General features: G+C 43.6%; 1 long non-coding RNA gene across 1 annotated transcript; it reads left to right on the forward strand.

Moving 5' to 3' along the window:
• The first annotated feature begins 2,664 nt into the window (after window positions 1-2,664).
• On the forward strand, window positions 2,665-6,499 carry LOC123044769 (uncharacterized). The gene is made up of 2 exons (XR_006420338.1): window positions 2,665-3,251; window positions 3,336-6,499. It is a non-coding gene; the product is annotated as an uncharacterized lncRNA (long non-coding RNA).
• The last annotated feature ends 3,491 nt before the right edge of the window (window positions 6,500-9,990 follow it).

Genomic DNA, 9,990 nt, shown 5'->3' on the forward strand with positions numbered 1-9,990 from the left:
TGTCTCTCTTTCAGTTCATGAAGCCATGTGGCACATGTGGAGGCGTTGTCGCGACCTCCTTGTGTGGATTGATCACAGTGACATGCTGCTGGTTCCAGAAGAATGTACTCGTCCTCTCTCAGGCACACTGGCAGTACATGCATGAAGCGAAGATGTGCACGCATGCACACACGGGTACACGGTGTGATGCATTTTTGTACAAAGATCCACCCCATGTGATAATTTGACATGTGTAAAGTCCTTCACTTCATTGATGGTCAATTAATACAGCGCATGCAAATTGAGTGGATGTTAGGGAGGAAGTAGTTGAGAAAGACATTACTACTCCACTTCATGCATGCGAGTAGTTAAATCATGGGTTGCCACTTCCATTGGTCTGCTTTGTATTTTGTGCCAACTTTTGACCATATCTTTAAGTACTAACATAATATTTATGCATGTCATAAAAAGTGGCATAAAAAAAGGGGGCCAATAAACTAGGACACAGGCAGCATGATCAATTTTTGTGAGGGCTACTGTTGGTGGCCTTTGTATTTAAATATGGATGGAGTGGAGTAGTACTATCTTTATCTTAGCCTCGTAGGGCTCTCCCAGCGCCTAGGCTCGCCTCTCCGCCTCGCCCACCAGATCCCGCCATGGAGGATTCTGCCATGGATAATCTCGCATCGACTGGAGAGAAGTTTGAAGGAGCTGCGCCTAGTGCAGCACCAGAGAGAGGCGCAAGTCGATCTCATGGGAGAGATGCTGAGGGATCTGAGCATCTGGCAGTGTCGCATTGATTTCGAGCTAGGGCTAATGGCAGAGATCATATTCACGAAGTCAATTGCGAACGAAAGAACATGCATGCCTGCGGAATGGCATGAGTAGCCGGTGCAACTGTTCAAATGGGCGGTAGGAGAAGACAAATCGCGAGACCAGCTGCGGCGGCGCCGCTAGGCATGCATCATAGGCGAGGTGAGATGCCCTCCTTCCCCGCCGGCGATGCAGTGACCTACTAGGTTGCTGCTGCAGTGAACTTGCGGCGCCATGGCGGTTTGCAACCGTGACAATCACTCCATCTATTGTATTCCTATGAAAATACTTGGTCGTTTGGAAAAAGATGGTAATTGATTTATCACTAGTTTTGAATGCTTGGTCGTGACAATCGCCCGAAGCCACAACCACAAGTCTCCATCGTGTAATACTTACGGTCGGTCCCACAAATAAACGGTCGGTCGGATCAGCTACATGCATCGGCTTGGTCTGACATGTACGACCAATTACATCACTGATCTGTGCGACGGTATTTGAGCAGTAGTCCAGGAAACTCAGAGGGAGCTGTTTCGGGCCTCGAAACCAAAACCATCAATTAATCTTTAACTTGTTCCCATCTCATTCCAAAGTGTATAGTATAATTATAAGTGCAAACCTTCTCACACCTAGTAGTACATATCAAACATGAACGTGTTCCCACTTTGAAGGTTTTAGTACTAGTGCTAGTACTAGGTTATAAAAAGGGGAACTAGTACCTAGCCGAAAATCACTCTACATATTCCTCCTCATAAGTCTTTCTTGTTCGTCCGTCCTTGCCATGGCCGGTGTGCAGAGCTCTAGGTCGAGAACTACTTGTAACAAGGGAGCACCAACCAAGGCCGTGGAAAAAAAAGCGGGCTCGCCGCCTGTTAGAGACCAGCGAGGGATCCCAGGAGTGCCCTAGCCGCGGAGGCGAGGGCTCCCAGGACCGCCCTAGCCGCAGAGGAAAACATGCCGTGCTGGCGGTGCTGGAGTCGTTATCCCTCGACGACATGCCCGATCAACTCAATAAGCAGGAGGAGTTCATCGACAGCTTGATGGAGCTGCTGAAGGAGAGCCTCGATGACATGCCCGTTGAGCTCAATGAGCATGGGGAGTTGATCGCCAGCTTGGTTATGCCGCTGAAGAAGAGCATTGCGTCAGATAAGAAGGCAATCGGCGAAATCCTTCAACTTCAGGAGGACAAGCCGAAGCTCTACCACGAGCTCGACCTGCTAAAGGAGGAGAACACCGGCTGGAAGAAGCTGCATGAGAAGAGTAGTTCCTCGATGAAGATGCTACAAGCCCTCGTCATTTAAAACAATACAGAGGCTAGCCAACTCGCATGGAGAAGGCTCCCCCGATTTCAGCCTTCGTTAGCCGTTCGATTTTGGTCAACGCAGTCTTTTTTTTTGCTGCTGGCCGTTGGATCATGGCTGAAAAACGTTGGTGCAATTTTGACCAGGCGGTGAGTTGTGGACAGGGAAGGCTCTCCTGCCGCGCCGCATGCGCACGTCGTGGCCTCGTGGGCGCTGTGCCGTTCCCGGATCTTGCTCGCCCCTCTCGTTCTCCTGTTGGTGCAGCTGCAAGTGGGTCTACCTGCTCCTTGGTCCCACACACCGGTCTGATGGCTGTGACTTTTTCGTGTGATTGTTGGCTACCGCGTCGTGTTGTGGGTCAAACGCGCGCTGCGCGCGTCGTCCGTTACGGGGAGCAGTTGCGCAGGGATGGGCCGATGCGTGTGTAGCCGGCTTATGCACCCGCGTCTGCCCTATAGTGATGACGAGTGGACCGAAGTTGCTCTGGTCCCATTCGTCAGTTGCCCTGGCTGCACGTCTCGTCGCGGTCGGGATTCGCCCGTGCGTTGCACTCACTCTGCGGAACGTTCAAAAGGGTCAAAACCCTAGCCGCCAGCAGTTCTCGTCAAGCCCGCGCCCCCTCTGCCTCGTCTGCTCCCTGCTCCCTCCTCTCCCACGACGCCGCCCTCGAGCCCACGCCGCCTCCACCTCGTCTCATCCCCGCTCCCTCCTCTACAACGCCGCCGCCCTCGATGCGCCATAAGGGACGCTATTGACACGTCGGGGATACGCAGCGACGAAGCTCAGCCGGAGCACATCAGTAACCCACTCCTAACCCTATTCGCTCGATTGATAAGAGAAGGGCAACGGATTGGATCGAGGGCGCCCTGGCCTCGCCGCCGCTGCACCTGGATTCGGTAGCCGCTGCTTGGAGTCGCCCTGGCCACCACGTCGAGTCACCTCCGTCGCCGCCGCGAGTCAGCTCCACCGTTGCCGCCAGGAATCCCTTCCCGACAAGGTAGCTTCCTCTAAATCCCTGCTCTCCATGGTCCTACTGCCCTGCTTGATGCATGTGTGCTGTGTGTGTGGCTTCTAACTTGAGAGGGTCTCCGCCGGCGTCGGCCTGCACCGGCGATGCCGGGCGCGACCTGGCTACCAGGGCAGCTTGACTACAGTCTATAGGTGACCACGTCCCTTTTCTCCCCTTCTCCCGTATGTATCTCTCTATGTTGTTTCTCCTCCTTTCTCACATGAAGAAACACACAGAGCAATAAACAATGGGAGAATTTGGGGGCTGCTCAGTTCTGGATATGGGGGCTGCACGGGCTTGGAGCAGCAAGCCATGGCAACGAATGTGAATAAAACACATACTTGTACTGTAAATAAGGTTTTTTCATAGTGAAACTGACAAAGCTTATGCATGAGATAGCGCATCATTGTATTTTGTGATTCAGTTTCGTAGCACAGGGTAAATGCTCCTCTTGACCTATTCTATTTTCGAATAAGGTTGCGCCAGATTTTATTCAAATGAACATTGTAAAGTCTGTACTGTCATGTTCTAGATATGTCGAAATTTCAGACCAAACAAGTTTCCTACTTCTCCCCTTCATGATCTCTTCATTTTTTCTTAATATCATTTAGCTTGCCATTTGTATTTTTGTGATTGGTAGATAAAAGCTTGCACAGTTGCACTTGGCATTTATATTACTATATATTCAGCTAATCGTACAAGAACCATCTTTGTAACAGATCCAGGTTTTGATCTGTCTCCCTATACTTAAGGCCTATGTTGTAAGGTTCAGTGGTCAATTGGACTTTTAATTTCCTAGCTGTAGCTCTAAATAAGGTTTCCTTTGTTATGTAGTATATCCATATTATAATTAGAGGAGAGGAGTTGTACTGCCTTGCACATAATGCATTTTAATTCCTTATTTCTCACATCCCGAAAGTCGCATTACATCTATGAACCATAAGAACTAGAGGTATCAAACTCCCAAGAGGAAATATTCGCCTCCCTTCCGATCTTCAGATCTCCATATTTGGTGAATGCGGTGTTTTGGTTTCGTTGGATTACTATCTCTATTTGGGGTTTAGATATGAATTGATGTTTTAGTTCGAGCGTGGATACTCGGCAGTGGTGATTTAGATATTTTTGTAGAACAGAATAGTTAACTCGGTCTATTTCTGGAGAACTGCAGTGTAGATGATATATGTATGAGCGATCGTAACACTGAAAATGCAAAATTTACAGTATGGTGTAATGATGGTCGGTGGGGTGACTTTTTTGATGGCATTGCCCAATGCAGTTTTTGGATTTCTACTGAGTGGTACTGTGTTTTGAGATTTGTTTTTTTGTGTTGCTATCTGCAGGAAAGTTCCTAGGGATTTGATTGATGGAGGCATCACTATTTGGAGCTGGATTATCCATTTTTGCAGCATCAGCAATGTTGTTTTCGTTTGGAATGGCCATTTCTCAATTTCTAAATCGGCTATACTATACTTCTTGTCAGGTTACATTATCTTGCTTGGTTTCAGTCTATATGTAGCACAGCAATAGGTGACATGGTTGGTTTGTATGTTACACTAAGGAACACCACCATAAGGAAAAGGGCATTGCACTTTGTTTATATTTGGTCTGTTCCTATTCAGTTTGCTGTAGTACTTGCTACACCATTTGAAGTTTCTTACTGTTTGCTTCTTGCTGTTTCATTGTATTCAGTTATGATATATTTTTCAACTATACAAGCACTTGGGTAAGTCAGGAAAACTGAACCAACGACAAACATTTTACTGGTGATGTTTTTTATCTGAGATGTGAAAGATGCATCTTGTCCCCTGATATATTGGCTTAATCTCTTGATTTTTTCCCTGACATGCTAATATAGAGCCAGATATGCATGATTCATCATACACATTACAGCCAATTATCCATTGGTTCTTTTATCCATAGAGGTGATTTTGTTTGGACCATTAGTCTAGGTAGTGACATTTTGATCGATAAGGCACAAGTTTATTTTCTTTTTCACTCAGGCTACACTAAAGTAAGCATCACCGTCAGTGAACAGAAGGCATACAAATCATGAAGTTTTTGCCTTGGCTATGTGCCTTGTTTAGTTGTCACTTATTTATTTCTGGGAAGTTATTAAATTCTCATCGAGCTTTCCTTATGCTTTCCATTGCTAAATAAGAAATTTAAATACGCAATATTTTTAATATCTGAGGAGGCAAGAGGAGATGAAAAAGGGTTGTAACCTGTAAGGTTGTACTTTGGTGCGTCTCTGGGCAATGATGGCTGGATCCATCTGACGCTCTTCCAAGCAGAGTAGTGCAGATTTGCTGACTGGTACAACATCTAAACCTTGGCTACTCTAGCTTCTTTTCACATCTCTTAGTATCAACAAATAAGTTCGTTATAGTATATACTTGAAGATTGCAGCAGGCACAAAATGCTTGGCTAACCAGCCGGTTACTTGAGTTGTGCCTACGAAGGATCAGTAGAGTAGTTGGTTTTTTCTAAAATAAATGAGGATTAGTTTGGTTGCCATGTAACGGTAAGGCCAGAATGGTGGTACTGAGAAGTGGTTCTGTAATGGTCATATGAGTTGTGGAGTTGGAACTTGATTCTTTTTAAGTTGGAGTGGCTAGGTTGTCTATATGTATTGCATTATTTTTCTACGACATGCTGTTCTTTCTAATGATTTATTTTAAAGTTTAGTATTTAAATTTACGGCATTATTCTGCGGCATACTGTTCTTTCTACAACATACTGTTAATATCTTATGCTTTTCAACATTACACGGTTAAAACCTTCTGTATAAGATCTTGCGCTTTCAACATCTGCTCATGGTGCTGTGCGTATTCTGCTATGAACTGTTTACATTATAGAGAGTTGTGGTACCTACATTTGTACAATTCCGTTTAGCTGATGTTGGTTGCTCATACTGACAAAAGGTGCGTTAACAAATGATCGCAGAGCAGCGGAGAAACGTGTTTCTACAAATGTGCCAAAACTGATGGATTTAACTACAGGTATTGCACTATTATTCTACAGGTATTATTGTATTTCATTATCCAACTGTAAGTCTGTTCTAAACTCTAAGCCTGATGTAAATCTGATGGAAGATTGGGCCATTTAATTGGAACCAAAAGGGTGATATGCTCTCAGTTGCTTGAATCTGTCCAGACCTGAAAATTAGATATACTTTGAAAGCTTGATGTATGAGTAGGAGATAGTTGATAAAGGTGTACTCTTGTAGGATATTATTAGTTGATTACCTGCTTCTATGTGGTGAACAAATGAGTAAGCAGTTTTAGTTGATAAAGGTGTAGGCAACAGACCATTTTTGCTCCATTTTTTGGTTTGTAAGTCAAGGATGTTTAGCCTTTCCTGAATATGTTAATTGTGAAACAGTTTTGATGCAATTTTTGAACCGTTCAGTCTGTTTTGTTTGTGCAGTTCATGATACCACATCTGCAGGCTACATCTTGTGTAGATTTGGCTACCACATTATATGATGATGTTTCACTTTGCGCACTCAAGGTTTCAGTAAAAAATTGAATTGAACATATTTTTGTAGACATACAAAAATGGTCTGCATTTTTTACATCGCCCTGAGATCCAATTCAAACTATATTTTCTGCCTAGACTATTGTGTACCTATGAGATCATGTGATAACTCAGACATGAGCCGGTGTCGAGTGTGCAGTTGGGTGCTTATTTGGTGACATCCAGTGCTAACTGTTTTTTTAAGGCCACCCAGTGGAGCGAGGGTGAGTAATGTGGCATCAGCCTATTCTGGACCTGTGTATTATACTCCTTCCGATCAAAATTAAGTGTCATGGTTTTATTCAAAAACCACGACACTTATTTCGGATCGGAGGGAGAGCATTTAAGAGATTCCTTGCATACGCATGATTCAGAAAAGTACAGTGTGGGATGCCATTATAAACTCACGAAGTCTGATCCTGATAGTGACATGATTTACTCTGTTTGATGAAACAGGTCGAAGCCAAAGCTGTTCTTATTGAATCTCATGATGCCCTTGATGCTTGCTGCTGTAAGCAAGGAAATTGAGTACAAGTTTCAACGTCAACCTGAATTTTTATTGTGGATGTTTGAGAGTTAACCTGAATTTTGAAAAAAGCTTTTAGGATGATTAGCTGTAGTACTGTGACAAATAATCAGGAAAGATCATTTTGTAGGATGATCATAATCTTTCATAATAATATTATAGCCGCCGGCCAAACAATGAAGGTTGCACTACAACTACTCGACTACAAGTTTTATGTGGAGTTTCTCTGTATAGCTTGCACGAACTCAGTGAGATCAGGAATCATAGTTGCTCACATTTTTTTCTCTTGAAACGGATGTGTCACCCCTGCATTTTTTCTCGGAATCAAGGATGTTTCAAACATTGTGTGTGAGCTCACCTTCAAAATGTGGCAACAGACCATGCCCATATATGATCAAACAAACCAAACAAACACGTGTATACTGAACCATCTTTAGAGACTTTCCATAGAATGGTTTGCTGTATTTATCCCTCTTCTCTACATTGTTGTGAGTGCAACTGTCTAAATCTGAAGTATTCCGTTCTTCTGTTTGCCATGACGTTCAATGTCGTAACAAATTTCAGGATCAAAGCAAAAAAAATTGCTATGCGTCTGAATTCCCTTTTTCAAGATGATACAAACTTACAATCAAATATTAGTACCCTAATTCCTAATGGTAAAACCTACTTCTACTGACGAAGTCAAATATTTGTAACACTTTGGTGGTTGACTCTATACTCTTATTCAAAAATAAAGTTAGTGAAAAAATGCAAATATTTTCTTCGCATGCATGGTTTTAAAAGGGACTTTGCGCCATTTGACGCAACTGGTCATTTAGAATTCTTTTTGGGGCAATGGGTTATACATTTTTTTTTCAAACTCGGATTTCGCAATGTGATAGACGTTTTCAAAATAGCATGGTTTAACACATGGGCTTTCTACTACGAGTATTGAATATGTCTTTGCAGAATAAAACTATTTTCATCGACAACATGTCTTTAGCGAGTCTTTGAGCCATTTGGCGCAACGGGTCAACTAGTGAAACAAAAGGAGGAGTTGGCGAAGCTCCGCATCGAGCACCCGGCTGCTGTCAAGGTATGTAATGCGGCCATGGAACAGATATGAAGGCTCGCGTCGAGAAATCCTGCGTCATGGACAGAATGAAAAAGATGGTGGAGGAGACGCGCAAGGAGATGGAGGTCGTGGAGGCGTTGAAGAAGCAGTTACGACTCCGCAGCTAGCAACCCTTGATGTACTAGTAGAGAGCAGCGCCCCAGACTTGTGTGTGCGTCTTCTTTTTTTGGGGCAATAATCTTCGTTCTTCTTTTTCTCCTGTGTTTCTTCTTTTGCTTCGGGTGTTTCGCCGCACGTGTCATGTTCTCTGCGAGGCATGAATAGAACAATGCTAACGATGAGCGGCGCCGTGGGATCGATGACTAGCAAATTAGATCATTGTTATCGCCATATGGCACTAGGCTGCCGTGTTTCGTGCTCCTCCGTTGTACTAGTACTCCAGTGGAAAACTTGAGTATACCGCATGGTTCTTTGCTCCTCCTTAGGTCGTCGGCAACATTTATACGAGCAGTCAAATCACAAAGGCCCTCGCCTCTCGTGAAACCGACCAAGCGAGACTGCCCCGCCCTCTAGCCTTTAAAAAAATGTATACTTTGTACAATAGTAGTATTGACGGATTGCACCATGGAGCAAAACAAACAAGATGAAATTAAAAAAAAAGGTGGTACATATAGAGAGCGCTCGTCGCCAAATTCTGCATATAGTACTACTGAAAAAGCTAGTACGTGCTTAAATGGGGTGCTATATTCTATTAAAGAAATTAGCATACCTATTTAATTCTTGGGTTCTTATTATTTATGCCACTAGTTGTGTATCACTACTCAGTTTTATCATTAGAAGTTACAACTACTTAAAAATGCCATCGATCCGTGAGATGCTTGCCCAAAAATGCAATTAGATATCTAAAAAATGCCATCGTTCCATTCAATGTTTGCTCAAAAATGCCATTAGACATTGTTATTTTCACGTCAAACCCATTGACCATGTTATATGACAAAAATAAGCTGATTCTCACAATGATAAGTGTGACCCCACTTGTCAGGAGTAACCAAGCGAATAATTTTACAGGAAAATAAGAACGATGTTGGGATCAAGTATGCCCCACACTTTATTGTACTATAGTGAGATAGAGGGAGAGCTCGCATGTTGGTCCATAGGTATTTATGTCATTATAACCTGGCAAAAGAGATTTGAGTCACAATAATGGTGTCCAGCACAACACACCCCTCAAATAAAACTGAGCACCCTAAAATTATTTGACAACTAAACTACTGGCTATATGATGTTGGCCATATATATTGTACGTATATAATGTGAAGAAACGAGTGGTAGTTCTACCCACTACAAGATGAACTATAAGAAATAATAGTATGTACGTAATGAAGAGTTAAAGTAACGAGAAGGAACATAACATAGTTTTGTCGGGGGCTCAGCACAACACACCCCTCAAATAAAACGAATCACTCTGAAATTAAACTAAGCAACTAATCCAGTAGACACTGCATTACAACCACCAAGAGCAACGACACTGCCACCTTATTCGGACTCCTTGTCCACGTGCTCGACTTCGTCCTTGTCCCTCTTCCTCTTGGCCTATACTTTTTTGCTTGAACCGCGCACTTGGCTCTCTCTCTTCATCCAACCCTTGTAGATATTGAAACAAAGGTAGGCATCCATTGCAGCGTAATTGATGTGCTCTCTATCTAGTACATTCCACTCCCATGCATGATGAAACTTGTACGGAGGTTTCGTCAGTTTACCATACGAAGGATCAACCATGGCTGCTGCCAGGGTT

This window comes from Triticum aestivum, chromosome 2B (assembly GCF_018294505.1).
Source record: "Triticum aestivum cultivar Chinese Spring chromosome 2B, IWGSC CS RefSeq v2.1, whole genome shotgun sequence".
Classification (NCBI taxonomy): Eukaryota; Viridiplantae; Streptophyta; class Magnoliopsida; order Poales; family Poaceae; genus Triticum; species Triticum aestivum.